The sequence below is a fragment of the Pan paniscus genome, chromosome 2 (genome assembly GCF_029289425.2).
Source record: "Pan paniscus chromosome 2, NHGRI_mPanPan1-v2.0_pri, whole genome shotgun sequence".
NCBI lineage: Eukaryota > Metazoa > Chordata > Mammalia > Primates > Hominidae > Pan > Pan paniscus.
The window spans coordinates 148,704,550-148,731,594 of NC_085926.1; positions in this window are offsets into that span (position 1 = coordinate 148,704,550).

Genomic DNA, 27,045 nt, shown 5'->3' on the forward strand with positions numbered 1-27,045 from the left:
CTGTCCCTCACTTTCCACCTGCCTTTCCCTCTTGATTGCCTCTCCAGCATCAGACTGGAAGAGAAGAGCCTCACAGAAACTGTTAATCAGCTCCCATAATTGTAGGAGGTCCAATTCCTGTAACAAATCGCATCTTAGTGGTTCTGTTTCTTTCATAGAATCCTAATACAGTGAATTATAAAAACAAATTTAATATGCTATTTTAAAAATTTATAATAATACAGTGCAATTTGTAGCTCACATTGTAAGCTATTTTACTGTGGAGACTACTTGTTTGATAAAGGCCTGGTACTCCTATAATTAAATGTGGGAGCACATAGAAACCCTGGTATTCTGTCTTGAAGAGTAATTATATTTGAATTTAGCATAATAATTCGAAATAATTTTATTTCTTTGGACATTCTAATCAAACCTTTTCAATTTATTTAATAAAAGAGAAAGGTAAATATGGCTAAAAACTAATTGCTACAATAGCATGTAATTTTTTTATTAAAATAAAATATCAAACATTTTAAGATGAAGTAAATGATTTTACTTTAATTAAAATCTTTCATAATAAGATCTGTTTTAACAAAACTCTTAACTATTAAATCTGAGAATACATTATGCATAAGTTAATTTCAGTGTGTCTTAAAAATCTGATTGATCGGGAAAATATTCTTATGTTTAAAAGCATTAGCATCACTAACTTCTACCTTGGTTGCTCAAGTTTGCTTTTCTTTCCAGCTAATGACAAATTCTAGGGATGAGTATTTAGAATGGCAGGAAATATTTGCTGGTGTTTAAATATAGGGAAAAAATTATTTTTAGCTTTCAGAATTTCTGATTGATGTTCTCTGCTTTGCTATTGCAAAATTCTCCCCTGAATAATTCACCCTTTGAAAATAAACAGGTTGATTTTAAAAATGGACAAGACATACAAACGAAGAATTCACAGAAAAAGAATTGCAAATAGCTTACACTAATAAATAAAATGCCTAGTTTAATTCAAAATGTGAGAAATGCAAGGCAAAATTACACTGAGAGAAGCTGAACTCACAGAGGTGAGAGGGAAAGACCTGGGGTTTGCTATGGGTTAGTAGATAATGGAGACTGATTATACATGAGATTTGGAGCTGGGGATTCAGGAGAGAGGGGCACAATGGCCTCAAAGTGGCAAAGATGAATGAAAAGGACACCTCCTCCAAGCGTTAGTGATGAGGGAGACAAAACAGCCCCCTAAGATGGCTAAAAACAAAACTCAAGACAGGAAAGAAATAATAAAAACTACTCTGCTGAGGTGTAAAACTAGCAAAAATTCAAAAGTTAGATCACTGTTGACAAGACTGGGGAAATTGAAGCTCTCTTACATTGCTGGTGGGAAGGCAAAATGGTAGAACGCCTATGGAGGAGATTTGACAAAGATCTAGTGATATTACTTATATATTTACCTATTGTCTGCTCTGAAGCAGAGGATGGCAGTTTGTGCCATGTACAGAGATGCCAGAGTGCAGGACGGAGGAGAAAGTCAGTCTGGCAAGGAAGGGGCCTTGTGAAACTCATCTGTAATTTGCATAATTTTCTGTAATTTGCATAGAGGCTTCATATGTGCTAGTCCCAGGTTGTACATGCCTACCATTCTTCTCCCAGTTCATCACCTTCCCAGTAGCAGGGCTTTGGGGATCTGCTGACAGGAACCCAGAATCATCTGTAGCTGTGGGCCCCAGGGACTTTGTGATGATTGTGGAAGTGGGAAGTCTTTCCTATACGGTCTATTCAGTCACGTTCAGAGGGCAGCAAATCTTGGAGACTCAGGAAACACAGAATGTAATAATCTCCATCTTATTCTCCCTTTTCTCCTTTATAAACTCTTAAGCACTCACTGCAAACTTAGATGCTCTCAGCAACTTGGAAATTATGCCTGAGTCCGTTTAACAATTTAGATATACAACCTTACTACAGAAGTATTTTTAGAAATATTTTCCTGACTGTAAAAATGATACATGTTCATTTTTTAAAGACTTCAAATTTTTGTGAATTAAAAAAACCGATTCTACCACTCAGAATGAGTATCATTAACATTCTGGTGTTATCTACCTATCTCCTTTGTATGCATCAATATCTATATAGATATATTTGAAAATATTGGGCACAATCTGTATTGACAATTGTACATCTTGCTTTTGTTAAATCTTTGAAAACTTTTTTTTGTTTTTGATGGTTAAGAGTGCTACTCAACTAAAGTTATTACAATAATAGGAAAGGTTCTGTGCTAGGCTTTGGACATACAGTGTGAGTGTGTGTATGCATGGTTATATTCTTCAGCTTGTTCCTAGAAGTAAAGAAACAATAAGTATTTTCTCTGCCCTCTCAGACTTTCCCAATCTAGTAGAAGAGATAATGCATGTACGTAATTAACTTCAATACAGAGGCAGTATTGTATAATAAATCATGAATTCCTCAGAGATAACTGTGAGATGGGATGAATTTACATATGCATATTTTGGGCATTTTTTCTGTTCTAGTTGTTGACACTGAACAATAATCTTGAAGCTTCCTCCAGTCTGCAAATAAACAATTTCTGCTTTTCAAATGCAGAAATCATTGAAAGGTTTGGTAAGCTCATGACAAAGGGGTGTTGGAATCAACAGAATTTGTCTCATTTTCATTGTTCCTCACCTCTGAAAGGCTAATCTTCTAATGGTCTCTTTTGTCAGAAGCAATTAGCATCCTGGGTAGCTAGGCTACCTGTCTCTGGAATGTTTCAAGGATGAGGAATAGATGAGATGTTCAAAGAGAGAGAAGAGGCTTTGCTCCTCCATTTTGATGTGCCATGGGAAAACACTAATTTAGAATAATTAGAGCTAAGTAACGGAGAAGCCGTAATGGGACGTTAGCCATGCCTGTGACACAACAGGAGGTTGCCCCTGATAATAAGCAGACAAGACCCAGTCTCCAGTAATTCAGAGTCTTAACTGTGAATTCCCATATGAAAAGTTAGACTTTCAGATACGAGGGGACTAGGAGATTGGAGGTGGACCTACAATAGGTGAATGTACCCTCTTCAGAGACAGAATTCTAAGGTTGTATGTGTTTCATGTAATTTTCTTCTGTGCCTGATTGTTATTTTTTAAATGTATAATCCAAAGAGAATTTGGGGCACATACACACATTTTTATTGAATGCCCAAATAGTAAGAAGGCTCCTTGCCATTCAGCATCATGTTGTTTTGGCTACATTTAAAAAATAGATAACACTGTTATTCTACTAGACTGAGCATTAAGGCCTCTTTCTTTTAGGGTCCTTGCTATGCCTGAAGGTTGGTGTCTCTCCAAAATTCATATGTGAAACTTAACCCTCAAGGTGATAATATTAAGAGATGGGGCCTTTGGGAAATGATTAGGTCATGAGGACTCTGCCCTCATGAATGGGATTCATGCTCTTACAAAAGGCTTGAGGGAATGAGTTCATCCCATTTTTTGTCTTTTTGCCACTTGAGGACACAGAGTTAATGCCTTTCTTCTATGTGAGGACATGGGGAGATTGTGGCTTTATTATTTTTTATTTAGTTATTTATTTTAGATGGAGTTTTGCTCTCGTCGCCCAGGCTGGAGTGCAATGGTGTGATCTCAGCTCACTGCAACCTCCGCCTCCTGGGTTCAAGCAATTCTCCTGCCTCAGCCTACCAAGTAGCTGGGATTACAGGCATCCGCCACCACGCCTGGCCAATTTTTGTATTTTTAGTAGAGACAGGGTTTCACCACAGTGGCCAGGCTGGTCTCGAACTCCTGACCTGAGGTGATCCACTGGCCTCGGCCTCCCGAAGTGCTGGGATTACAGGCTAAAAGCAGAAAGTGAAACTTTACCAAATACTGAATCTGCTGCCACTTTGATCTTGGACTTTCTGGCCTCCAGAGTTGTGAGAAATAAGTTTCTATTTATAGATTACCTAGTCTAAGTTATTTTGTTATAGCAGGAGAAGAGACTGAGACAGTCCTGTATAGGGATTTTACACTGAGTGAGTGAGACCTCTGCTCCCACTGCTTCAGCCAGTGATGTCAGACCCAAAGATTCCTCAAGGCCCAGGCTGCCATGGAGTGGGAGAGGAGTCCTGCTTAGTGCTGGGACTTCTCTACATGAGACAGGGATTTGGTTCAGCGTGCTTATTGTGTACCCAAGCATCTGCCAGTAGATGTGGGTGGAAGGCTGTTTCTGTGAGGCCCTGTTTGTGACCCCACAGAAGCAAACCAATTACATTCTCATCTTTGTCAAGATGCAGCATCTCATGACAATTCATAATCTTTAGAGTATATTCTTGGACCATTCCTACTTGACATCCAAATCCAGCCCTGTCTCTGTCTAGACCTCCTCTCCTCCATTTCATCCTTCCACATCCCTGTTGACTTCAGATAGCTTTAGTCATCTTCTGGTTACTTTTTTTTCTGGCCTCAGATATACCTTCCACTGTGCAGATGCTGTGTCTTGCCCTCTGGATTGAGGTTCTTCAGGATGGTTGCTGCTGTTTACTATTTTTCCTTGACCACAACTCTCTTAGGAGTGGTGACCCCAGTAGAGAGTTTCCAGATCTAGCCTTGTCCTAGCCCCTGGACCTAGGATGTGGGGAGCAGCTGCTCCCCACACTTCCTCATACCGCCCCCCACCCAGGAACTAGAGCTACTTATCATTTGCCATTTAATCATAACGGAACATACATTGTTGGACATCAAGAGACAAAGACAGGCCAAAGGGTTTTGCATATCAAATGCAGTATCTCAAGAATATTCAGATATTACCAGCCCCATTTCCATTCCCTGCTTGAAGATGAGACTTAATTGTCTGAAGGGGGTGAGGCCTTGAAGGCTGGTTTTGCTCCCTTGGTGATTTGGGCAGACAACCAAGGAGTCATTTATACCTTTATAGCTGAGGCTCTGCAGACCCAACTGGCTACCCTTTCAGAAAATGGAGGTGGTACTCTAGTGCTTTTTGTCTTCCCCAGGAGAGCTTTCAGACTTTTGGTAAATTTGCTTACACTCATGACCTGTGAAGAAATGAATTCTTGGTTCATAGTGATTTTTATTTTACTTTATTTGGGAAGGAAAGCCCTTCCCTAACCTTCCAGCAAGGATTTGCATATATTATTTATTTTCCCTCAGCACAGATACGCAGACATTTTACAGGGGAGTATCCAAGCCTTACTTGGTATTCCTTAAGCAAAAGGATCACAATTGTACTGGTTTCCGCCATTCCTGAAAGAAGGAAGATCATGTCATGGAAAGGGCTGGTCGGTCCAACTCCAGGTGGAGATTTTCTGGAGGATCCCCCCAGCAGCATCTGCTCCCAGTGTTCTGTTCAATACTCTTGGGTCTTCCAAAGGATGTCAACAAATGGGCAAAGTCCTGAGGATTTTCCTGATACACTTGCGTGGACAAAGCAGACTAAGATAGATCAGGTTTCATCTTGAGAAGAGCTTTAGTGAATTTATACCGTTCATGGGGCACCGTTCTGTAATAGCTTAATCCTATGTGGAAAATGATATTCTTGGTCTTATGACCAAGGACTTTTTTTTCTTAGCAACTTAGGTTATTATAGATTTATAATGACAAAAACAATAATATGCTTTCCTTCCTACACAGAGACAAGGCAGCGAGCCCCCATCAGACAGTTGTGAATTGTCATTATCAGGTAGATAATCTGTTTACACTACTTGGTCTACCCCATTTTCACCTCTAGATTTCACAAAACGTATTTAGGGGGTGCAATGTGTGGAATGTTTTTGTGCAAAGTTACTGTGGTCCATTTGGAGAGAGGGCCTGACTCTTTTGATCCATGTGCTACTCTGCTGCCAGATTGAGCACTCTAAGGGAGAAATCTATCTGACTCATGTCAGCCTCCTGCTTAAATTTTTTTTTGGAGTTTCCCTTAGGCTTTAGGATGAAATCCCAAAATCTTTGATTTGCTCATAGACTATCCCTTCCAGCCTACTTACTCTCTGATAACTCTTCAGATTGCCCTCTGGGTTCTAGTCATACCTACTTTTTTTTTTTAAGTTAACATTTATTGAGCATGTTTGGTACCATTTGATAACATTGAGCATTCACCCTTTCCCTTTAAGAACCCAGCTTGGTATTTGCACTGCTAGCTTCTTCTCACATACAGTTGGGCCAGGACTGAGTTATGTAGCTACATCTTGCTGCACAGGAGCCTGGGAAATGTATTCTGGGAGGCTGTGTGTCCAGATGAAAACTTTTAATACTACTGTAGTAATATAGAAGAAGGGAAATGAATATTTGGGCGTTATTTTCATTCTTTCACAGTGAATGAGAATTTTAAAATCACTATAGAGTCTATTTTGGACATATTTATACTGGGTTAAGTAAAATCAACATATGGAGTGTTAAATATTTAGTTTATTAAATAGTGATTTATTTTACAGACTCTAAAATCTTTACATTAAGAAGTATCCAGGCTGGTCAGCACAGTGAAACCCCGTCTCTACTAAAAATACAAAAATTAGCCCGGCGTAGTGGTGCGAGCCTGTAATCCCAGCTACTCAGGAGGCTGAGGCAGGAGAATCGCTTGATCCTGGGAGGTGGAGGTTGCAGTGAGCTGAGATTGCGCCATTGTACTCCAGCCTGAGTGGCAGAGTGAGACTCCATCTCAAAAAAAAAAAAAATGTGGATGGAATAATCTGTCATTGTATGTATTATTGAATCAATTTGGTGGAACAATAGGAGAATGGTTTGTCAGAGAAGGGTTTCTGGAAGAGGAGGCATCTGACCTGATTTTTGAAGCATGTGTAGGAGTAAGTCGGCAAAGATGAGCAAAGGCATGTTAGAGCATTTTAATTTCTTCAACTAAAGAAAGAAAGGAGCAGAATTTCAGTCAGGGGTTCCTCTACTGTGCAGAAATTCCTGTGGAGTAGGACAACAAAAAGATGAAAGGACTGAGGGAAGAGCTCTGGTGTCAGGATGGTTCTGCAGTGTTCAGTGGGCAAATGGACAGGATGACTCCAGTGAGGTCTAACCCCTCTGGAGTCTGCACTACCCAGCATGCCCTGGATTTGGATGCCATCTTGATTTCATAAAACCTAAGCTTTTTCTCTCCAATGGACACATCTCCTATTTTATAGTGAATATGAGAAAGGAGGAGTTGTTTTGCAGCAACTTTTCTGATACTCATCTATTCTGTGATACAAGGGAAATCTGTTTAGGCTTTATGGGGAATTCTTGATTTTAATTTCAAGATTCTTCTACAGATGCATATGATCTATTAGTGTATAAGTTTATTTTAAATCAAAATGGAAAATAAAAAATGCTTTTTGAAAATAGTCTAATTGTTTTCAAATAATGTTAAGCTCAATTGATTTTTCCTGTCAAGTTCTTGTCTATTGAATGACTCCTTTTATAACTGTTGGAAAAAATGCAATGTGCTGAAGGAAAGAAAGAGTTTCATAATTATATAGGTCATAAAATAAAATTTTCCATTCCCAAGAGACTCCTGGATGAGCATATTTACATCTAGAAATCAAAGGTCAGAAAGTTTCATTAAATATATTCCTAAGTATTTTTAAATTATAACAAAGGGAATTTGGTTAGAATTCTTCTGTCCTGCAGTATCTGACAGGTAGAGAGTATGGGTAGGGAAAACCCTGTGCTGTTCACTGCGTTAAAATGCCTTATGAATTTTAACTTCTCTTTCTAGAGAGTGCAAAATAAATGGGTGGAGGTGAGGGAGGGGAGCAGTATGTACAATCTTGAGATGGAAAACCAGTTGAGCCCAGTTAGAAAGCTGTCGTCTTATAAACAGTTGTAGCAAACATATGCTCCGTATTTTCATGGTCAGTTTTTATTTCACAGTATGTTTTTCAATAAAGATCACACATGTGGGCTGGGCGCAGTGGCTCACACCTGTAATCCTAGCACTTTGGGAGGCCGAGGCAGACAGATCACCTGAGGTCAGGAGTTCGAGATCAGCCTGGCCAGCATGGTGAAATCCCGTCCCTACTAAAAATACAAAAATTAGCTGGATGTGGTAGTGCATACCTGTAGTAGTCCCAGCTACTCGGGAGGCTGAGGAAGGAGAATTGTTTGAGCCCAGGAGGCGGAGATTGCAGTGAGCCGATATTGTGCCACTGTACTCCAGCCTGGGCAACAAAGCCAGGCTCTGTCTCAAAAACAAACAAACAAACAAACAAAAAACAACACACATGCAGGTTTGTTCTTAACCTTCCACTCCATAGTACACTCCAGGATTATGACACTCCCACCAGTCACATAGCTCGTTGTGGTGGTAAAACTGGATTTGGGGCTATAGAGAGGTAGCTGACTCAGGTTTGGCTGTTTACCACTCAGAAGTCAAAGCACAAGAAGCGAGGTGTGTTAAAAAGAAAGCAGCTTTTATTCAAATGCTAGCAGACGGGAGAATGATTGGGTACCAGCCTCAAAGGAATCATCTCTGCTGTTTGGACTGAATGAAGGAAAACTTGGTATGAGAAACATGGATGAGTGATGCAGGAGGGTACAGGTCTGTGTGCCTTTTCCTGATGGTCATCTTGAGGAATTGCCCATCTGGAGGTCTGGTTGGCTCATCTTGACTTTGGCCTGGTGGTGGTGAATTCATTGTTCATAACTCCCCTAAGCGGGAGGATTCTGCAGTCAAGTCTCTGTCTGATTTGCTTTAAAATTAGCCCCTAGAATTTCTAAGCAAGCACATAATTAGATAAGCAAGCACTGTACACAGGAGTGCCTGGTGGGAAAGGAGGGAAGCGAAGAGTTTTAAAGTACATTTCAAGGCTGTACTTCGAGATTAGGAAGGAAAGGGAAAAAACCTTAACATGTAATTTGAGGCTTAGATACTTGGTTACAGCTCCCCACTGTGAAATTATATTCCGTTTTTATGGAAAGTGGGAGATGTCAATTTGACTACTTCCTACTCAAAAAGGGGCACAGCTAGGGGGCAACAGAAGAAAACCTGTCCACTTGTAATTGAAAACTTTTCTGAGTCTCTGACCTTGAAAAATTTTTGAAAACTTCTGAAAAATACAGAAGATATTTATTGGAGTGTGAGTGGTGAGTGTGTAATAGCAATAGAGTCCACAGTAGAAGAATAAACTTATTTTTAAAATCATGGCTGAAATTATGAGCAACTTCTTTTACTAGGAGGGGCCTGATCCGAATTATGAGGAGAACCCTTGATTTAAGGACATGACAGGATTAGACATAGCACTAGTTTGCTTGTGCACGTCTTGTAGGGCTGAGGGTGTATTTCCAGAGTTGTGCAGGAAGTATACACAGCATTTAGTCTTAATTATGGTGGACATTTCCCATTGTCAGTTGTACCTGGAGTTCCTGTGGGGATATGACAACAGGTTGGCTAAATATACATATTTAACAAGTTATAGGAGGGGCTATGAATATTCATAAAGTTGGTCCTGACACATGTGTATTAAATATGTATGTAACATATGACCCATGTTTATTTTGGGATGGAGACTTAAAATATAAATGTACTATAATTAGACCCTGTATGTACAAAAATACACATTGAGTGTGCAACTTCTGTATACCAGCCAACATTTGTCCATGGTCAGTAACCTTTTTATCAGGAGAAATGTACTGAAATCAGACTCTTGTCTAATTAAAGCTGTAGTTATGCCTGGTGAACAGGGAGTAGGGGTCAGTCAGCTTATCTTGAATCCAGTACTCATTTGGCTGCTCGTGAAAAAGAAACACCTTGTGGCAGCTAGAACATAACTTTTGAAGTGTAGGAGTGCACGACTTCACTGTTGCCTGGCATGGTCCTGGGTCCTGTTTATAATTTGGTATCTTATTGTTACAAAGAGTCCGTTTTGTCAGTTTTATGATCTATATTTTAACGTTAATGTTGGTCAGTTGCATCTGAATTCCAAAGTGGGGAGGGTATAATGAGGTGTGTCCAGCCCCCTGCTTTCTGTAAAAACCTAAATTAGTTTTTCAGGTTTTTGGGGGGGATCTCCTTTGGCCAAGAAGGGGTTCCATTTAGTATGTTGGAGGGCTTAGAACTTCTTGTTTGTTTGTATTTCCCCTTCTATTTGGTCAAGATATGCCAGAGGCAGTATAGATGGCCAGTCTTTTATTTTGTCCCATATTGATGCCAGGGTGGTCATCATGGCATCATCAGCAGGGTGGACCTGCTGTTCATCATGTCCCTTGGTGGGACTCCTATGGCCAAGGGACTTCGAGTCAAAAGACATAGCCAATTAAACATTTTGGGCGAGATGGGAATGGACACAGGCAGGCACATACTAACCCTTAAGACCTCTTTTAAGCAACATAAGAGCCAAAGACAAAAGATAAAAAACAAGGTTATAAAATTGGCTTATCTATAAATTTTATGCAGTGAGCTACCATAATCTTTGCTTGTAGCAATCAGTTATATAAAACACAAGCATTTTGTTTAGCTGTTTAGGCATCTGTGTGTCCATCCTTGATTTGGAAGGTCTGAATTAATTGTGTTCCTCAAAACCCAGTCCTTACAATCTCATATGCCCATGTCTTCTGTAATAGTCCCTGGGCCTAGAGGGATTGAATAGTTTCAAATTCTGGAGGTAAAACAAAACAAAGAATTAGCAACATTTGGCCAGGTGCGGTGGCTCACGGCTATAATCCCAGCACTTCGGGAGGCCGAGGCAGGCAGATCACAAGGTCAGGAGATCGAGACCATCCTGGCTAACATGGTGAAACCTCGTCTGTACTAAAAATACAACAAATTACCTGGGCGTGGTGGCGGGCGCCTGTAGTCCCAGCTACTCGGGAGGCTGAGGCAGGAGAATGGCGTGAACCCGGGAGGCGGAGCTTGCAGTGAGCTGAGATCGCGCCACTGCACTCCAGCCTGGGCGACAGAGCGAGACTCTGTCTCAAAAAAAAAAAAAAAAGAATTGGCAACATTTCAAACAAAAAGGTCATAACCCTTGCTTAGTTCTGAGAATGACAGGAAAGGAAGCTCACAGGTAGCTAAACAAATAAATTATTTAGTATCAAGGTATAGAATACATTCTATTAATTTAGACAGAGGCAAAATTATTAAATAAATATTAATGTTTTTGAATATAGGTCTGTCCCTGTGTCTCATGAAAGCAGCTTACTTTGTCACCTTTGCCTGAGTCTAAAGATGAGGCTTTGGTTAACTTGAGTTTGATGTCAGATATTGGCAAGAATATCGTGCCTTCTTTAGATGAGATATTTGTACTCAGAAGTCAAAAACCCTGTAACTTATCAACACAAGGATTAGTTAATAGTACCGGATAACAACCTTTTCAAGGGGCTGTAGATGGGGACACTGAAGTCCATGACCTGACTAGAAGCTTTAAAAACATTTTACAACCTTTCACTGATTAATTTTATTTTTATTTTTGAGGCAGGGTCTTGCTCTGTCACGCAGGCTGGAGTGCAGTAATGCAATCGTGGTTCACCACAGCCTTGACCTCTGGGACTCAAGCCGTCCTTCTGCCTCAGCCTCTCAAATAGCTAGGACTATAGGCACAGGCCACCACACCCAGCTAATTTTTGTACTTTGTCTTTGTAGAGACAGGATCTCACTTTGTTGCCCAGGATGGTCTCAAAATCCTGGGCTCAAGTGATCCTCCTTCCTTGGCCTCCCAAAGTGCTGGGAATACAGGAGTAAGCCACCATGCCTGGCCAGTGGTGATTAATTTTTATAGCTTTGATAAATCCCAGCAATAAGTCAGAGATTTAAGATGTGATTTTGAGGGCATTTGTCAAAGATGTTAAAGGATGCAAAACATTTGATCAAAACAGAACCGTAGGTCATTGTAAAACAATAGTTACTCATTTAACCAAAGTGATTATCAAAAGACTTTAAAGGAAATATAGAAGGTTATATGGATGTAAAAACCTTAACCCTTTTAAATCTGTTTTTCTAAGCAATAAAAAACCTAATAAAGACAACATAGGAATTATCTTAATTAAATATAAAATGTTGTTTCTTAAGCTAGTTACCAAAAAGGCAAAGAAAAACCTTTTGCGGTGTGACTGCTTTTTCTTATGAGAAGCCCACTGAGATTACCTGGAAGCCAAACTTGATGAAAAAAGTGCTTGAATTTAATCAGACACAGGAAGTGTGTATTCAAAGTTATGAGTATAGCAGGGAAATACATGACTCTTTTAAAAAAATTTTATTATTATTATACTTTAAGCTTTAGGGTACATGTGCACAACGTGCAGGTTTGTTACGTATGTATACATGTGCCATGTTGGTGTGCTGCACCCATTAACTCGTCATTTAGCATTAGGTATATCTCCTAATGCTATCCCTCCCCCCTCCCCCCACCCCACAACAGTCCCCAGTGTGTGATGTTCCCCTTCCTGTGTCCATGTGTTCTCATCGTTCAATTCCCACCTACGAATGAGAACATGCGATGTTTGGTTTTTTTGTCCTTGTGATAGTTTGCTGAGGATGATGGTTTCCAGCTTCATCCATGTCCCTACAAAGGACATGAACTTATCATTTTTTATGGCTGCATAGTATTCCATGGTGTATATGTGCCACATTTTCTTAATCCAGTCTATCATTGGTGGACATTTAGGTTGGTTCCAAGTCTTTGCTATTGTGAATAGTGCCGCTATAAACATACGTATGCATGTGTCTTTATAGCAGCATGATTTATAATCCTTTGGGTATATACCCAGTAATGGGATGGCTGGGTCAAATGGTATTTCTAGTTCTAGATCCCTGAGGAATCACCACACTGACTTCCACAATGGTTGAACTAGTTTACAGTCCCACCAACAGTGTAAAAGTGTTCCTGTTTCTCCACATCCTCTCCAGCACCTGTTATTTCCTGACTTTTTAATGATTGCCATTCTAACTGGTGTGAGATGGTATCTCCTTGTGGTTTTGATTTGCATTTCTCTGATGGCCAGTGATGATGAGCATTTCTTCATGTGTTTTTTGGCTGCATAAATATCTTCTTTTGAGAAGTGTCTGTTCATATCCTACAGAAGGGGAGAAAATTTTTGCAACCTACTCATCTGACAAAGGGCTAATATCCAGAATCTACAATGAACTCAAACAAATTTACAAGAAAAAAACAAACAACCCCATCAAAAAGTGGGCGAAATACATGACTCTTAATAACTGCATGAGAAGTTTCTTGATTACATGCACTGAAACATTTAGACATATCAAGAAAAGCCAAGAGTACAGAATCAAGTTATACTGGAGGAAAACATTGCTTTCTTAGACCTTTACAATGAAACATTTTAGCATCAGGCATAATGCTAATGTGCAGTTAGAACCAGAAGGGAAAAAAGTTAGAGCTGATTAAAAAAAGCTGAAGAAGTTATCTCAGGCTTTTTCAAGGGAAGAAAAAGATGAAAGCAGCAAGACACAACAAAAGTTTAACTTCTAAGATATGAATCTGAGAAGTTTTCGAAAGAAACAGGTTATACAATTAAAAAGCAAATTCTTAAAATTTCATTAAGAGTAAATTCATACCTTAACAAAATCCTGTTTAAACATAGAGTACCAATCTTTAGAAAGATTACTATAAATAATTCCCTTTTAATTATAGTTAGCTTAATCATATACAAAATTTCTTTTATACATTTCCCTTTATGAATCTTATCACTATTTATGTAGGCCATCTATGACATGCTTGGATTTTTTGATTTGTCTTATACTTCCCTCTTTTAAAAATCATTTTATTTAAGGACAAAAATTTACCTTATAATATTTTTTCACATAAAATTGTTTTTGGAAATTTTTAAAATATAATTTTATATTTATAATTTTAAATATTTCTATTTACTGGCTTTTAAAACTGTTTTATAAATAATTTTTACATAACCTTCAAATATATAAAGCTATTTTAAAAATAAGATTATTTATAGAATTACATATTAAGAAAAATTTTTATTCTTAGTAACCTTAAATTTCAGTGAACATTTAGGAAACAAGAAATCATTTTTTTAAATTAAATTAAATTAAATTTTTATTATACTTTAAGTTTTAGGGTATATGTGCACAACGTGCAGGTTTGTTACATATGTATACATGTGCCATGTTGGTGTGCTGCACCCAATAACTCTTCATTTAACATTACATATATCTCCTAATGCTATCCCTGCCCCCTCCCCACACCCCACAACAGGCCCTGGTGTGTGATGTTCCCCTTCCTGTGTCCATGTGTTCTCATTCTTCAATTCCCACCTATGAGTGAGAACATGTGGTGTTTGGTTTTTTGTCCTTGTGATAGTTTGCTGAGAATGATGGTTTCCAGCTTCATCCATGTCCCTACAAAGGACATGAACTCATCATTTTTTATGGCTGCATAGTATTCCATGGTGTATATGTGCCACATTTCCTTAATCCAGTCTATCATTGTTGGACATTTGGGTTGGTTCCAAGTCTTTGCTATTGTGAATAGTGCCACAATAAACATACGTGTGCATGTGTCTTTATAGCAGCATGTTTTATAATCCTTTGGGTATATACCCAGTAATGGGATGGCTGGGTCAAATGGTATTTCTAGTTCTAGATCTCTGAGGAATCGCCACACTGACTTCCACAATGGTTGAACTAGTTTACAGTCCCACCAACAGTGTAAAAGTGTTCCTGTTTCTCCACATCCTCTCCAGCACCTGTTGTTTCCTGACTTTTTAATGATTGCCATTCTAACTGGTGTGAGATGCTATCTCATTATGGTTTTGATTTGCATTTCTCTGATGGCCAGTAATGATGAGCATTTCTTCACGTGTTTTTTGGCTGCATAAATGTCTTCTTTTGAGAAGTGTCTGTTCATATCCTTTGCCCACTTTTTGATGGGGTTGTTTGTTTTTCTTGTAAATTTGTTTGAGTTCATTGTAGATTCTGGATATTTGCCCTTTGTCAGATGAGTAGATTGCAAAAATTTTTTCCCATTCTGTAGGTTGCCTGTTCATTCTGATGGTAGTTTCTTTTGCTGTGCAGAAGCTCTTTAGTTTAATTAGACCCCATTTGTCAATTTTGGCTTTTGTTGCCATTGCTTTTGGTGTTTTAGACATGAAGTCCTTGCCCATGCCTATGTCCTGAATGGTATTGCCTAGGTTTTCTTCTAGGGTTTTTATGGTTTTAGGTGTAACATGTAAGTCTTTAATCCATCTTGAATTAATTTTTGTATAAAGTGTAAGGAAGGGATCCAGTTTCAGCTTTCTACATATGGCTAGCCAGTGTTCCCAGCACCATTTATTAAATAGGGAATCCTTTCCCCATTGCTTGTTTTTGTCAGGTTTGTCAAAGATCAGATAGTTGTAGATACATGGCATTATTTCTGAGGGCTCTGTTCTGTTCCATTGGTCTATATCTCTGTTTTGGTACCAGTATCATGCTGTTTTGGTTACTGTAGCCTTGTAGTATAGTTTGAAGTCAGGTAGCGTGATGCCTCCAGCTTTATTCTTTTGGCTTAGGATTGACCTGGTGATGAGGGCTCTTTTTTGATTCAGTATGAACTTTAAAGTAGTTTTTTCCAATTCTGTGAAGAAAGTCATTGGTAGCTTGATGGGGATGGCATTGAACCTATAAATTCCCTTGGGCAGTATGGCCATTTTCACAATATTGATTCTTCCTACCCATGAGCATGGAATGTTCTTCCATTTGTTTGTATCCCCTTTTATTTCATTGAGCAGTGGTTTGTAGTTCTCCTTGAAGAGGTCCTTCACGTCCCTTGTAAGTTGGATTCCTAGGTATTTTATTCTCTTTGAAGCAATTGTGAATGGGCGTTCACTCATGATTTGGCTCTCTGTTTGTCTGTTATTGGTGTATAAGAATACTTGTGATTTTTGCACATTGATTTTGTATCCTGAGAATTTGCTGAAGTTGCCTATCAGCTAAAGGAGATTTTGGGCTGAGACGATGGGGTTTTCTAGATATACAATCATGTCATCTGCAAACAGGGACAATTTGACTTCCTCTTTTCCTAATTGAATACCCTTTATTTCCTTCTCCTGCCTGATTGCCCTGGCCAGAACTTCCAACACTATGTTGAATAGGAGCGGTGAGAGAGGGCATCCCTGTCTTGTGCCAGTTTTCGAAGGGAATGCAGGAAGCAAGAAATCTTGAACTGTTTTTCAGATGTTAGGATTTTATAGATAAAACCATACCATGATTTTTAGAAATGTTTCCCCATATCATAATCCTTTCTTAATTGTAAATATCTCAGACATCCAATGTGCATTTACTATTCAATTTAAAACAATTAAATTTTTAATTGCACAAAAAGTTCACCTACAAGCATTTATCCCATTTACATGTATTCAACCCTTTCATTTTTAATAGTTTACTTCTGAAAACTGACATATTACACAAAGCTAGTCATAACTTAAAGTTATTTCCTTATTAACCATTTTTTAAAGTCTGCAAACATCAGGTGTTCACCTAAGTAAGAACCTTAAACACACGAGTGTTTTGCCGATAACTTAGAATGTTTAGCTGTTTTTATTGAACCAACAGTATTAAATTAGTCTTTGTTTAAAAAAGTTACACAAAGATTACTCTGTTTTTGTCTAGGTTTATAGTTTCACAACCTTTGTGTCAAACCCTGACACCTTAAAATATCCAACAGGCAAATATAACACTTTCCTACCTAAACAAAAATGTATGCTGATGATTCTGAAGATATTTTTATTTTACCAGTGACTTTAAAGCCAGTTTATTTATTAAAGATTGATAAATTCATGGGAACTTGAAATGCATTTTGACTTAATTTGTGAGTATTTATTTATTATGAGCCATTTGACAGCATGCAAGACACAACACAAAACATAATACATGTACATCACATAAATATATCTAAACATGAATACATATCCACAAAGATCCAATAGTTTCACCTTAGAATTCTAGCTGTAAGATAGCAATATAAACTTAAGATTTTATATAAGATCACTGGATAAGAATTATTTTTCTGTCAAAATTGAAATCTGTTTACATGGCTAAATTTTGTTTGCCCTATTGGGTAACGTAAGGAAAGCTGTAGACCAAAATTTGGGTAGAGCATCTTTAGGACAGTTTGGTATTTTTTTAAAAAAGCCTTTTTTAATGCATTTTTAATAGTTTTTTTCTTTTGTAGCTTGACACCATCCATGCCACATTAGTGATTTTTTGTTTTGTTTTTGTTTTGTTTTGTTTTGTTTTAGATGGGGTCTCACTCTGTCTCATAGGCTGGAGTGCAGTGGTGTGTTCATGGCTCACTGCAGCCTCAACCTCCTGGGCTCAAGAGATCCTCCCACCTCAGCCCCCTAAGTAGCTGGGACCAAAGGCATGCACCACCACTCTGCTAATTTTTTTGTTTTGTAGTGATGGGGTCTCCTTATGTTGTCCAGGCTGGTCTTGAACTCTTGGGCTCAAGCGATCCTCCCACCCTGGCCTTTTCTTTTCAGTTTTAAAGAAATTTCAAATGTTTACATTTCAGTTAGACAATAAATAATGAGTCTTATCTCAGCACCAGCAGTTTAGTAACAGCAGATTCAAAGCAGGCAGAAAAGAAAAGAAAGAGCTTCAGAAGATTCTGCTTAACTTTATAGTTGCAGGTTAAATGAGCTGTGAATTTGAGCTCTGAACTTTTCTTGCTGTAATTTGCCCATCAGTTTAAAATGTACACAAAAACAGCCTATAATATGTAACCAACTGGAGTCCCATATAGTCTAGAAAAGAGTTCACATGCGCTTTCCCCCTACAAAGCTTAACCCAGATACAGAGAGTACTCTGGAATCCCAAAGAGGATGACAAAATCAGGGCCAGGGTGTTGGAAAGCGTTTCTTCCTTAGTGAGGAGAGAAGCAGCCTACCTTGCTCCTTCTGACAATCAGATGAACCTGGTGCTATGAAGAGCATCCCAGAGCACCCTCAGAGGGAGGGGTAACACTAAACAGAGACACAAACAGACGGATCCAAGGCAGATGGAGCACTCTGAACTGGTCCCTGAAAGGGGAAACTGGAGAAAATCCTAAAGTCTTGTCTGAAACCCAGAAGGCACCGCAAAAGGATCTCCTGTACTAGGTCCAGATGGCACAAAGGCCCATATGGCACCACAGTTGACCTGTGCTAGGTCCAGATGGCACAAAGTCCCAAAAGGAAGAGACAGAGGAGCCCCATTCACACTCCAGTCGACTTACCTAGTCCAAGTGCCTCGGCTTCCCAAATGCCACTTTCCTTGCACCAGCAAAGCATTGTGGGCAGTTGATGCTGTGATGGGGATGGGAGGGAAATCCTAGGGGCAGAAGTGTCCTTGGCATCTGCTGGGAGGTCCCTGAAGTCCCCAGCCATGGAGTCAGCTAGCTGTGAATTGCTGGCACTTTCGAGCAGCTGTTGCCTCCTCCAGTAGAAACCAGGCGGACAGTCTAGGCTACATGAAACACACAGCTCCTCACATGGGGCACCAAATTTGTAATTGACTCAAGTTCAGTTGCTCACCACTTGGCAGTCAAAGCACGAGAAGTGAGGTGTGGTAAAAGGAAAGCAGCTTTTATTCAAATGTTAGCAGATGGGAGTATGGCTGGGCTTCAGCCTCAAAGGAACTATCTCAACTTTTGGACTGAGGGAAGTGGTTTAAGAAGGAAAACTTGGTATGGAAAATGTGCGGGAGTGGTGCAGGAGGGTACAGGTCTATGTGTCTTTTTCTAACGGTTGACTAATCACCCATCTGGAGGTCCAGTGGGCATCATCTTGATTTGGGCCTGGTGAGGTGGTGGACTAATTGTAATTTCTCCTAAGCAGGAGGATTCCACAGCTGAATCTCTGCATCTTGTTTGTTTCAAAATTAGCTCCTGGAATTTCTAAGCAAGCACATAATTAGAGAAGCAAGCACTGTGCATGGGAATGCCTGGTGGGAAAGGGAAGGAAACAAAGAGTTTTAAACTATATTTCAGGCCATATTCTGAGATTAGGAAGGAAAGGTGGGGAAAACCCCTTTAAAATGCATTTCAAGGCTGGGGTACAAGATTACAGAGAGACATACCCTCTGAGGCATCTTTCGGAATATCTATGGGATACACATATAGTGGATACGGTTTCAGGTGATTTTAAAAATAGAATTCCATATGCCTCTCCAAACCCAACTGAAGATTACTACACATTTATAATTTATTTATAGTAAAGAATGATTATAAAAGAGTATAATTTTTGTTTAAAAAATCAAATCACACCAAATAAAAACCCAGAATATACATGTGTAGAAAGGCTTATAGAGCTTTGGTAATCAGCTTGGTTTTTCTGGGTCCTGGGATTGTAGGAGTTTCACTTCTTTCCCTCTCTCCTTTCCTTCCCTCCCTCCCTTCCCTTTTATTTTATTTTTATTTCTAGTTTTCCTTAGACTAAAAAATGAATTGTTTGTCTAATTTAAAAATTAATACATGCTTAAATACTGTCACATATTATCTTTTTGTAAGAAATCCAATGTTCCTGATATTTCTTTCTTTACTCCATATATGCATTTGTTAGTCTTCAAACAGTTTGGTGGTAAACTGGGCACGGTGGCTCACACCTGTAATCCCAGCACTTTGGGAGGCTGAGAGGCAGGAGGATCACTTGAGCTTAGGAGTTTGAGAACAGTATTTCCAACATAGTGAAGCCCCATCTCTACTGAAAATACAAAAATTAGCTGGTCATGGTGGCGCATGCCTGTAATGCCGGCTGCTCAGGAGGCTGAGGCATGAGACTTGCTTGAACCCAGGAGGTGGGGCTGCAGTGAGCCAAGACTGCGCCACTGCCCTCCAGCCTAGATGACAGAGCAAGACTCTGTCTCAGAAAACAAAATAAAACAAAACAAAAAACACCTGATGTCAGGTCCAGGGCCACGATTCTGCCAAATGTCACACTCAGGGTTAAGGTCCAGCCCATGCTGAGGTCCAAGGGAAGTGGGTGGATGGGCAGATAGCTGAAAGAACATTCAGAGGGCCATAGGCAGGTGAAATGTAGTTTTATTCAGCAGCTCTCTCATCAGCAGCTTACTCACACTGTCCATCTTTATCTTGGCTGTCTGCTCTGGCTCTGTGGCTCCTCTCAGCAGCCTGCTCCCATGCACGGCTGCATGGCTGGCCTGCAAGGCCAACTCTCCCTTACAGTGTTAGCAGCTTAACTCCTTCCCTCTAGGCACAAGCCAGTTCCTGGCTTCCCCCTGCCTGCCTTCAAGATAACCAGCTCTCCCTTACATACAGCTCTGCAGCAATACTGTGAAAGTCCATCGCCACCCTTCCACGAAGGCAAGCTGTTCCTGGCTCTCAGTGGACTCTCCCAGTTCCGTTGTCAAGTGGTCCGGCAAGTCCGTGACAAATGATACAGCTGCCAAGCTGTGCAAAACATCCACCCCCACCAGAATGTTTTCAAGCATGGGAGAGGCATACATAACGCACAAGTGGAGAGCCAAACTACTGATGCCAAGATACAGAGACACAGGTTTTAGTTTCACTGACCAGCTTTCATAGCTATCTATGCAGCCTTGCCTGGAAACTTACCCGGGTGCAGGGACTGGTGGGTTGCCAAGTCCACATGTGGCTCTGGTCGTCCGGTGACCCCAGAAGCTGGGCATCTTGGTCAGTCTCTTATCAAACAGAAAAGGCTTTACACTTCTCTCTGACTGCAGCTGGCAATCTGTGAACTGGAACACTCGAGCAGGACTGGATTGAGCAGTAATGTCCTTCTCCCGAATGACTTGCACTAAGTCTGTATGTGACTGCCAACATTACTTGCTTGACTCCCGCAACTTAGAGGGGACAGAGGCACCACAGGAAATGTGTTCCACTCTGATAGGGGGTCCCTGCATTCACCCTTGGGGCCCAACAGCTGTTCATGCTCTGTTTTCTGGTGGATCACTGGGTAAACCTGCAGCAAAGGTTCCTCCTCCTTCCTGCACTGTGTCCCGCAAGGACTGGACATGCACTTCCCACAGCACAGTCACGAATGCCCATCTGACTCTGCCAGCAAAGGCATGCTTTTCCTCAGTGCTGTGCACTTCCAGGTGCTTCGGTGCCTTCTCCACACTCATGGGAGACCCGTCCACTTCCTCCTACATTTCCACTGGGGCCCATCCAAGCAGCACCACTGCCGCTGGGTGCCACAGCCCATGCTGCGGCCACAAAGCTGACCCAGGAGCCCTCGCGGGCTGAAGACCCATTCACGTCATCCTGCCAACTATGCCAATTGTCAGGTCCAGGGCCATGACTACACCAAATGTCATACTCAGCATAGGGGCTAGGTCTGAGGTCTGAGGGAAGTGGGTGGATGGGCAGATAGCTGAAAGAACGCTTGTGGGGCCGTAGGCAGGTGAAATGTAGTTTTATTCAGCAGCTCTTTCATCAGCAGCTTACCCACACTGTCTATCTTTATCTTGGCTGTCTGCTCCAGCTCTGCGGCTCCTCTCAGCAGCTGGCTCCCATGCACAGCTGCACGGTTGGCCTGCAAGGCCAACTCTCCTTTACCGTGTTAGCAGCTTAACTCATTCCCTCTGGGCACAAGCCGGTTCCTGGCTTCCCCCTGCCTGCCTTCAAGGCAACTGGCTCTCCCTTAGTGGTCAGTAGCGTTACTCTCTCTCTCTGGACACCAGCGTGCGTGCCATGTTGAGCCATGCTGAACGCTGGCTCCCCTCTGTTTGTCTGCAAGACGGATAGCTCTGGTTCTCTCCATCTTTCTCTGGGTACCAGTGTGCCCTTACAGCTTCAGCAGGGCAGTTATACCTTCTACAGACAATAGTGGCTCAGAGCCAAGTATGAACTTAAACAGGTTATATAACAAGTGGAGATGTGTGCCTGCACACCATTCCCACTGAGTCACTGTGGCCTGGATGTCCGCCTCAGCCTATTCCTTGACTAAAGCACATCTATGTATCTTACACCTGTCTGGTGAGTTTAAGTGTAATATTACATCACCTGGAGTGTTTTCTCCCATCTTCACTCTATAAAACCACATACTCTTCCTTTTTAATAAATGTTGCTCAAAAGACTTTCTAAAGAAATCTTTCCAGATGAATCACATGTGCTGTATTTGTGTGTGTGTGTGTGTGTGTGTGTGCTTTCCTGATATAATTGGTGTCATTTCACTTTGTTTCATGTGTCTATACTATTTTCTGTGCACTTTCTGATCTCAGAAACTGGATAGTTGTAAATTTTGTGAGGTCAAGAACCACAGCTCCTCTTTCCTTGGTTTCTGACTCTTCTTGCCATTATGATGCCCAAAATTTATAATGCCCAATGGATAAATCTGATTGGAAAAGAGCCAGCCTGGTAAATTTTTGAGAGGTGGGATCATTTCACACACCTGCCGTGGTTTAGATTTGCTTTGAGGGTGAAACATGAACTCTAAGCTGAATTTTAAAAATGAACCCAGCCAGTAAGATCACAGAATCCTAACAAGCACATCTTGGTTAGACTCACCTTGAACCCTTTCAATGTGGATGATTTTTTAATATGGTCATTATGTATTAAGTGACCATTGAGGCAAATCTGAGCCTAAATTTGTATTTCTATATGGAAACAGGATGTGGATATTTGACTTGCCACAAATTTCTTATTTTTGTACCCTCCTTCCTAAAGTGCTGACTGCCTTCATGTGGCTTAGAATTAAACCACCAACTCCCTGGACATTGCTTCACACAATGGGTCCCAACCATGGGTCAGACATATTTCTTCATAATGACAAAGAATTCACTCTCCACCAATCCTTATACTTCTCTACTAATCTTATTTGCCATTTACATCTGTGACTTTTTCATACTTCTCTAGCAGACACCTTTTATGTCTATTTCAGCTCCTGTCTCCGGTTCCAGGGGCTGCAGTGGTGACTGGCTATGCATGGGCTGGAACCAACCTCACCATCAGACAACACCTAGCTTCCTGCCTGTGCCTCAGACCTCTTGCCTTCTGTCCTGGGGCTTCCCTGTCGATGTTGAGACACAGGAAGCTGGGGAGCCCCACTTAGTGCCCACATACATGCCCAGAAGTACAGGGCAAGCAACACCCAGAGTGGGTCTTATAGACAGGAGCTGATGGGGAAGTTCCTTCTCTTCTGGATGAATTGTCCTGAGGCAGATTGTAAATGGCTTGTTAGAGGAGTATCCTAAGGTGGAGCCGTCAGGTGCACTCCCCCTGACTGCTGGGGTATTAGGTTACAGAGAGACATACCCCTTGAGGCATATTTCTGAATTTCTGTGGGACACCCATGTAGTTGATACAGTTTCAGGTGTACCCTGCCACTGCCTCTCTCTCCTTCCTCACTTCACTCCACTGTTCACTTCTTCTCCACAGAGTTGCTCTCCCTATTAAAGGAGAAATACATAAGTCTTTGCCTCTCAGATTCCACTTTCTGTATCATATCCTGTTTCCTCAAATCCCATTTCCTATCCATCAGCAACAGAAATCCATTCTCCTCTGAGTTATTACTGTGAAAAAGGAGAGGTGGACAATAGCCATCCACAAGAGTACATTTTCCCCCCTTTCTCTGAAGGAGGTTTTAACTTCTGCAGAGACTTAGAGGTACAGGACATTTTCAGAAAGCCATTCAACCACACATTTCAATTTAGATTTCACTGATCCTATGCTAGCATGTAGAGAGAATTATTAAAGTCTGCGGTTCAGTAGTTCCTGCTCTTGCCTCTGTCACAAAGGAGCTAGTCACTGGCGTGGGGGAGTGGGACAGAGAGGCGGAGCCATAGGTGTCAGACATTCTTCATGGCTTTCAGGAGTTGGAGACGTGGCTCCCTAGAGTCCACTTGATGTTAGGAGAAATGTCCTCCTCCCCCACCTGATTCCCACAAAAAAATTCCCCTTCAGAAGGCAAACAAGAAAAATCAGCACAAAAGTCACCTTCACTGAAAAATCCCAACTTTGAATAATAGTCAGGGGAAATGTTCTCTATACCTGTTGACCAATCTTGTTTTTGCTTTTTACGTTTTAAATTGTAAAAGCACAACGTTAAAGAAATTTGAGAAACAGATAAAAGATCAGCTACAGTCACACTCACCTGATGCAGTTCCAGGGACTTGCTGGAAGCAGCTGGGGTCGGTGACGTTCATGTGCTGTCTGCATCTGTCTGAGGATCTTGTCTGTGATTGTGTTTCTCTTCCCCATTCTACTGAGCCTGGTGACATTCAGGCTATCACCTTCCTGAGCCCCGGGGTCTGTGCGCAGCAGAACCCCAGACCTGCCATTCTCTAGTGAGCCTTGAGTGGAACAGGCCCTGGAGCACAGGCAAGAGAATGGTCTGGATTCAAGGGCAGGGTCCACTCGCCCTAACGGGGAAAACCTCTGGCTCTGGGAGCAACCCCCTTCCTGCCATTGGGAGGAGCTTGAATGTTTTTGATATTTTATATATATGCTTAGGCTTTACTTTTTAAAAATTACTGTAGCAAATAATCATAAATAAGAAACTCATCCATAATACCACCATCCAGTGATAAGCATTCTTAATACTTGAATATAGTTTTTTCTATATATACATATAAAATGTTCTCTGTGTATCATGTAATTACTCGAGTAACCAAAACTCCCTTGTTAGCAATAACCCCAGTCTTTCCCTCTTGAATTATGTTCTACAAGATGCCCCTCACCTCCTGTATTTGTTGAAAAACTCCAGGGGCTTACTTGAATTAGAGTGGTTTGGTCCTGCTTTTATATGCCAAGCCGGAGCAGCACCAGAACTAGGGTTGTTCCTTTACTATCCATTGCTTGTTGTTGCATCTCAGTGTTGCTCTTGAAGACCACTCTGCTATGGAACGCATGACTTTGGTACCCTCTGAAGTATTACAGAGGTGCTTCATGCTTTGGCTTCGAGTTTACAGTCATAGATTCCCAAAACATGAAATGACTGAGGCATGGCACAGCAGGGGCATCTGTAGCCCCTCGCAAATCCTCAAGGACTTTGTGTTGTCTGTGCCAGAGCAAGACCTTAGAGTAATTTTATGTTGTGACCTCGCTGTGAGTTGAACCAGCTCCAGAACACCACTGCCTCAAGTGGCCAGATGTGACAGAAGTCTGCTCTGAGGGGACCTTAGGTCTTTGCCTACAAGGGAAATGCTGAAAGCATTTTCTAAGTAAGTAAATAAACTACACCACACTATGTACTTAAAAACTGGATCATACTGAACAGTATATTTTCTAAATGTTAGTAATATAAAGCTTCTGATATCAAGATTTTGTAGTTATCAAACACCTTTGAAAGCTGAATTGATTCTTTTGTGTTTAAATATTAGGTAAACAAAAACCAAAAGTACTGTGCCCATCACTTACAGCACCTCCTTCCCAACCCCATCATCTCTGCCCTTCCTTCCCTCCCTCCATTTCCCCCTCCTTGCTTCCTTCTTTCTGTCCTCCTTTCCTTCCTTCCTCCCGTCCTTCCTTCCTTCCTCCTGTCTGTCCTTCCTTCCTTCCTTTCTTCCTTCCTTCCTTCCTTCCTTCCTTCCTTCCTCCCTCCCATCCGTCCTTCCTTCCTTCCTTCTATCCGTCCTTCCCTCCATCCTTCCTTCCGTCCATCCGTCCTTCCTTCCGTCCTTCTGTCCTTCCTTCCTTCCTTCCCTCCCTCCCTTCTTTCCTTTGCAGCTGCTGGGAAAATTGAGATACCGAGGAGCCAAATCCTGTGCGCAGGCAGCACCAGACTCCATTCCCAGATCCCCAAGACTTGGGTTTTATTTGTTTAAAGCTGTGCAATATTTCAATGGAGAACTTCTTGTTGTGTACTAAGCATTTAGACCAGCTGTTGTAATCAGTATCTGTAGTTTGTTTCCCTTAGGGATTTCAGTTATAAAATATGATACACATTTGCTTTAATATCAAAATTGACAGTTTTGTCTCAATGGACTAGGGACTTAAAAAAAAACAAATACTAAGTTATACTATAATCAACCCTCCACCTTTTTCAGTGGCTATTTTGAAAGATGATTGTTGGTACCAAGCTACTGTTTCCCCATAGCTCAGTAAGGCCCCTAGCACAGAGAGAACCTCCTTCTGGGCACCTCCTTGCCATCACATTTCCTTTTCTGAGAATTTTGGCATGGCCGTGTAAACACATGTGGTGGTGAGATATAATTAGTCAAAATTGAGGAAGCTTATAGGATCTAGGTATTATTAAACATATTTTTATTCAGTGCTTACAAAGTGCTAGGCACTGTATTTAGCACTGAGATTTATCAGTTAAAAAAACAGACAAAATTCCTGCCCTCAAGGAGCTTATATCTTAGTGAAGAGGGACAATGAATGAACAAATGAATGAATAAATGAATGAATGAATGTGATACAAGCAAGGGCCAAAGGCCTGCTGTTGCAGCATTCAGTTTTTCCTTGAGGAAACCAAAGAGCCCTGGAGTCTTTCAGAAAGCCTCTAAAACTGTTATTCTGCCTCAGACTCTTGAAAGGTGCTGTTTGGGGTCAGAGAGATGGCAGAATAGTGTTTGCCTTTGAAGTTACCCCTCCTATCATCCCTCAAGACTCAGACTGAGCGGTTTGGGAACTTTGGCAACATCCTGATGATCTAAGGACCCTTAGAAAAGGTGGGCTGGCTTCTCCCAGCCCTCCCTTCCTCTCACCCTGCTGCTTTAGGCCTGTGAGCTGTATAACTCACACTAATGTAACATACAGGTGGCAGCAGAGGGAAGAATGGAAGGAGCCCTGGATGGAACCAGAACTCCCTGCTCGAGTCCCAGCTTTGTATTTTTGTAGATACGACTTCAGGCAGCTTGTTTACCTTCTCTGAATCTCTTTCCTTACTAGAAAACAGGCTACTAAATCCACCTTGAGGATCACTGTAGAGCTTACAGTAGCTGATACATGGAAAAACATGTTGCAAATCTAATGCACATTTAAATACAATTGATTTAATATTATTTTGATTATGAGCTAAAAAATATAGTGATGGAGGTGGGTCAGTTGGGAAATTTGTCATGTGCTTTCTTTGGGATTCTTTCTTTGGCTATGTAAATTTCCATTACAATATTAGATACTTGAAGCTATTTTCAAGTGGGGTTTTAAATCAGTCATTAAAGAAGCATGTAAATTACCTGACGCTAGTATGAGACTTTCTGTGTTTAAGTCTTAACCTCCTCTGTCGTAGT